This window comes from Perognathus longimembris, chromosome 23, assembly GCF_023159225.1.
Source record: "Perognathus longimembris pacificus isolate PPM17 chromosome 23, ASM2315922v1, whole genome shotgun sequence".
Classification (NCBI taxonomy): domain Eukaryota; kingdom Metazoa; phylum Chordata; class Mammalia; order Rodentia; family Heteromyidae; genus Perognathus; species Perognathus longimembris.
This window is the reverse complement of record NC_063183.1, coordinates 11,154,905-11,160,755: the sequence shown is the minus strand read 5'-3', so window position 1 is coordinate 11,160,755 and position 5,851 is coordinate 11,154,905.

Below are 5,851 nucleotides of genomic sequence, written 5' to 3'. Positions count from 1 at the left end.
TTTCTGGCTTCAAATCCTGCTTGCCCACACTTGGAAGAGACCCCATCTCCAGAGAGGGCAGGACATGGTGCACAGGCCCTGGGAAGCACCCGGAAGGGGCCCCAAGCCAGGCAGCATCAGAAAGGGGCTTTCTGCCTGCAGGGAAAGGGAGATTGGGTGGTGAAGGGGAACTGAACCCCCTCCCCCAACTGGACATCAATGCCCCCCAGCTCTCTCACCTCACAGACTTTACCTGTCACCGTGACCCTCATCTGACCTCTTTCCCACACCCCCGACTTCAACCTCCCTCCCTTCCTTCCCTCTGAAACAAGAATTTCACTAGGTATCCCAGGCTGGCTCCACACTCAGGATCCTCCTCCTACCTCAGCCTCCTGAGTGCTGGGCCTACAGGCATGTACCACCATGTCTGGCTCCAAGTCTGGGAATATGATCTAGTGGTAGAGTGCTTGCCTCGTATACATGAAGCCCTGGGTTCGATTCCTCAGCACCACATATATAGAAAACGCCATAAGGGGTGCTGTGGCTCAAGTGGTAGAGTGCTAGCCTTGAGCAAAAATAAGCCAGGGACAGTGCTCAGGCCCGGAGTTCAAGCCCCAAGACTGGCAAAACAAAACAAAACAACAACAACAAAAACAAATCAATACAACTAAAGTAACTAGCTTAGTATTGGGGAGGAATGACTGAAGGACAAGTGGGAGGGAGAATGGCTTTTTGTGGTCCTCTCTTTGATTTTACTATGAGTAAGGATGTTCCTTGAAAAAGAAAGAGCCAAAATAACACACAAAAAAGCACACCCACGGTGACGACTTCATGTAACAAGACAAAAGCCTCTTGCCACAAGTGTCATCCTAGCTACTCAGAAGTGGGAGGCAAGAGGATTGTGAATTCCAGGCCAGCTCCGACAAAAGTAGTACAACCTTATCTCAAAAACAAAGTACCAGCCAGGCACCAGTGGCTCATGCCTGTCAGTCATCCTAGCAACTCAAAAGGTGGAGGTTCAAAGCCAGCCCAGGCAGCAAAGTCAGTGAGAACTCGTATCTCCAATTATGCAGCAAAAAGCCAGAAGAGGAGCTATGGGTGCAAGTGGAAGAGTTCCAGCCTTGAGTGAAAAAACGTGAAAGAGAGCAGGAAACCCTGAATTCAAGTCCCAGTACTGGTGAGCACATGCATGTGTGTGTGCGTGCACACGTGCGAGCGCGCACACACTATTTGCAAACAGAACATTTCAAACACACACAGAAGCACGTAGAGGCAGCCTCCGCATCGCAGCACATGACCCACCAGCTGCCATCAATTCATGGCTGATCATTTTATTGCACACACTCCCCCTCCCACCCAGATCATTTTGCAGCAAATCCTCAAGCGCACACCACACCCACTGTAAATAATTCATACACTACTCTAAAAAGTAATTAGAGGGGAGGTCGCAGAGCTGAACCGCACCACCATCATCATCACACCAAAGGAAATAACCAAACCTCTTCATGCAGCCCTGTGGCCAATACCCAAATTAAAAACAATCAGCATCGGAACCAAGCCTACTCCATAACCTCTAAATTATTCCAGCAGCATGTGGCCCCCACCAGCATCCAACATATAGTTATGTACTTGCTGTGCAACAAACTGCTACCAAGTCTCCCAGCTTCCCAGGATGTGCGTTTACGAGCTTACCGTTTGTGAGTGGCAGGAATCGGGGTAGGACTTCATGGGCTTGGGGGTCCCCCCAAAAGTGGCAATCGAGATGCCCAGTTGTCTGTCTGCCAGGGCCATGTGCTCCACTGTGGGCTGAAAAGGACGCCTTCAAGCTCACTTAGTAGAAGCGGGTGGCATTCCATGACTAGTGCACTGCTGGACAGACGGTGTCCACTTCTTGCTGGCCACTGGCTGAGCTTGTCCTTAGCTCCTGGCCTCTCTGGCAGCTCAAATGTGGGAATTCAGCCTGTAGGCAGGAGGAACAGAGTGACCGGGAGAAAGGTGTCAGTTTGGGCCTCACCTGGAGGCTGGGGGCGGGGTCTGGGGCAGAGCACTCTTGCCTAGCAGGCACTCCAGGCTCTGGGTTCCAGCCCCGGCAATGCAAAATTAAACTGATGGTAAACCCTTAGTTTCTGAGCCAGGACGTATAGATGGGTTCAGGAACCTGTATTTCCATAACCTTGCCCCAGCTGCTTCTGCGACCCCACCTATGGAGCCCCTGAGAGAGCAGGATCCTCCCCCCGCCCCCAGCCTCTTATTTCTTCATTGACTTTTATCTATTGATAAAATGTTTAGAAATTCATCTGCCTGGGCTGGGAATGTGGCTTAGTGGTAGAGTGTTTGCCTAGCATGCATGAAGCCCTGGGTTCGATTCCTCAGTACCATATAAACAGAAAAAGCCAAGAGTGGCGCTGTGGCTCAAGTGGTAGAGTGCTAGCCTTGAGCAAAAGAAGCTCAGGGACAGTGCTCAGGCTCTGAGTTCAAGCTCCAGGACTGGCAAAAAAAAAAAAGAAACTGGTCAGTCTTGTCCTGGGTGGAGGAGGCTGAGCCAGTCATTTTCACAGCAAGCAAAGCTGTTTCCCCCGAAAGAGAATTGCTGTTTCTCACAGGCAGGCAACAACCTCTCTATGCTCCAGCTGAATTTAACAGTGGTCCCCACTGAACCCTTCAGAAACTCCTTTATGTCTAGGCACAGCATTTTTTTTGGGGGGGGTGGGGACCTGGAACCCTGTAGGGACACCCCAGGAACAGATATCCACCCAGCCTGGTGGCTCAGCTGCAAGGCAGCTCTCTGGAGGTGCCTGGGGCCTCTCCAACTCCAGCCCCAGCAAGCTCCTTCTTGTCTTAACCCCTGCAGCCCCCGGGGAAAGGGGGGAAGTGGGCATACAGCCAGTGTGGCACAGGGCAGGTCCAGTTGGGCTCCAACAAGCCCCAGGCAGCTGGGTGAGCTCACCTCTCACCCTTCATCAGCACTCAGGCTAATAAGCATCTGAGAACTTCCAGCCTGAGCTACAGGAAGGACCCCAGGGATCTGGGCCAGATGTCACTGTGGAGGGAGGTGGCAGGGCCCCAGAGAGAGGAAATGGACCCGTGGGGGGAGGGGCTCTGTACTTCCTGTTGCTCCATGGGGGCAGGCCCTGTCACCTTTCCCACTCATCCTTAGCCAGCCCTGGCCCTGTGGGCCTGGCTGCAGGCAGAACTTCACCTCCACAGCAGCATTTTGACTTTGTGCTCTGGGTGACAGGCATGCGCATGCGCACACAGCCCCAGATGCCTCTGTGTTCCCATCTGTACCATGGGGCTAAAATGAATCCGCACATCTGCAGGAATTAGAAGAGTTGTACCACAGGGTGAATGCTTCATTGTCTCCGCTACTACTATCTTATGGCTTGCTCGCTCAAGGCTGGCATCCTACCACTTGATTTTTGCTGGTTAATTGGAGATGGAGTCTAGCAAACTTTTCTGCCCGGGTTCAATTCAAATTGCCATCCACCCAGTTCTCAGCCTCCTAAGTAGCTAGGATCAGAGGCAGGAGCCATTGGTACCTAGCTTGTCATCCCCATTTGTTAGATGAGGAAAGATTAGGCATGGACTTGGCTGTTTTTCCAAAGCCATCCAAAGCAGGAAAGGCTCGATGTGAAGCTGGGTTCTTATTTCCATATTGTGCTGTGTGCCTCTCACTATCTAACACCACCCTCCCCCACCTCCCCCCTTCTCAATCGCAGTCCTTTCCTCCAACCTGTCCCTGCCTCCTTAGTCATCACATTGCCAGCTCTGCTCTGGCTCTCTCTGTGCCGCCTCTCCCAAATCTTCACCACTAATGAGCTCTTGGCCAACTTGAGGCTGGACCACAGAAGCCACAGAAACTGGCTTTGTGGGAAAAACTAGTTTCCTTCTGCTCGACGCTCTCAGGTGTGGCCTGCAGAGTGGGAGCTCTGAGGGCAGCCATTGGGCAGATTCCGGGGTAGAAGCAGTTCACAGATGTCTGCCTTCCGCCCCCAGGGCAGCTGGCCCAGGCCCCAGCTTCCTCCAGCTCACTCAGCCCTGCAGATCTGCATTCAACTCACATTTATTCAGCACCTACTGAGTGCCAGGCACTGTTCCCACGACTCTCCACTCAGCTGTGAAGGGTACAGAGCGAGCACCTGGAAGAAGACAGGCAGCAAGTCTATAATACACCTTCAAACACGCACCACTGGCCAGGTACTGGCGGCTCACGTCAGTTATTTAGGAGGCTGAGATTCGAGGATCACAGTTTGAAGCCAGCCCAGGCAGGAAAGTCCATGAGACTCTTATCGCCAGTTAACCACCAGAAAAATCAGAAATGGAGCTGTGGCTCAAAGTGGTAGAGCACTAGCCTTGAGCAAAAGAGCTCAGGAACAGCGCTCAAGCTCCACAACTGACAAAGAAGGAAAGACAGAAAGACGGAAAGAAAGAAAGAAAGGGGGTAAGAAAGGAGGGAGGGAGGGGGAGGGAAGGAAGGAAAGAAAGAGGAAAAAAAAAGAAACAAAAAGCAACACTTTGCAATGGAGAGGAGAGAATTACAAACCCAGTGACTGTAGGGAAATTTGAAAGGTAGGGAGGAAGAATGTTCTGGTTGGAAGAAATTATCTGGGGAAAGCCAGGAGGGAGGCGACTGCTTGGTGTGTTGACTGCTTGGAAAACTCCAGCAGGGCTGGAGGGGAGGGAAGGGGATGCTCCATTCTTCTGTCTTATTAGCCTTGCCCTCCATTCTCCTCCAGAAGGTTCTGCCTGAGCCTGGGAAAGAGGTTTCTGGAAGACAAGGCCCCAACTCCCAGAGCCTACAGCCCCCTCCCATCCCTCCTGTCCCTCCTTAGTACCCAAAGTCACAGAGGCCTCAAAGGGCACACCCTCACCTCTCCTAGCCCCTGTGTCTGGGGTGTGAGGAGTGTCTTCTTCCCCCACTGCTTTCTTGGAGCAGACAAGTGGCTGTTATTTGCACAAAATGGCATCTCTGTATTCCCCAGCAGACATGCCTGTCCTCAAATCCTATCTCCGTGGGAGCAGGTGGTGGTCTTTCTGGTGTGTGTGTGTGTGCACTCAGGGCTTAGCTTTTTCACTCAAGGCTGGTGCTCTGCCATTTTTGGGTTAATTGGAGATTGGAGTCTCACAGGCAGGGCTGGCCTCGAACTGTAATCCTCAGATCTCAGCCTCCTGAGTAACTAGGATTATAGGCCAGGAGCCACCGGCTGCGCCTGGAGGCCTGCCAAAGTTATTTTGATACTATGTGTGGAGCGGTTGGTACAGGCTGGGCACTGGGTGCTGGGGGCCAACCCTGGATTATTATGTTACCAGTGACAGCCCGGGCGGCTGCGGGTGAGAGCTCAGGGCCGGAGTTCCGCTGCCGGGCTGGAAGGGTGCAGGCCGGCTCAGCAAGCACAGGGGTGGGCGCCACATTGAACATCCAGGGACAGCATATGAACAAGAGGACGTGCAGGGCTCTTCCCAAGCAAGGCCAACTCACTAAGTGAGGCCTGACGCTGGTCCCTGCTCTGGAGTGCGAGCAGCTTCCCGGAGACCTGCAATACTCCCTATCTGCTGGGTGCCTCAGTTTCCCCTCTGTGAGCAGACGGGCATAGAGTGGCCTGCTGCAGCTGGGGAAGAGACGGGGAGGAAAGACGCCCGTCACTGGCCCCGCTCCACCCGCGCCCAATCGGCGCGCGCCGAGGCCCAGCCCGCCTCCCGCCTCCCTCCCCCCGCCCCCCCAGAGCTGCCAGCTGCGCGCAGCCCCCGCCCTGCCCGGGCCGCCCCGGCCCTCAGCGCACGTGACCCCGCCCCATCCTAGCCACGCCCTCACCGTCCCAGCGCGGGTGCCCATTGGTCTTCCTTGTCGAGCCCTGCCCCCAGCCTGGGAGGA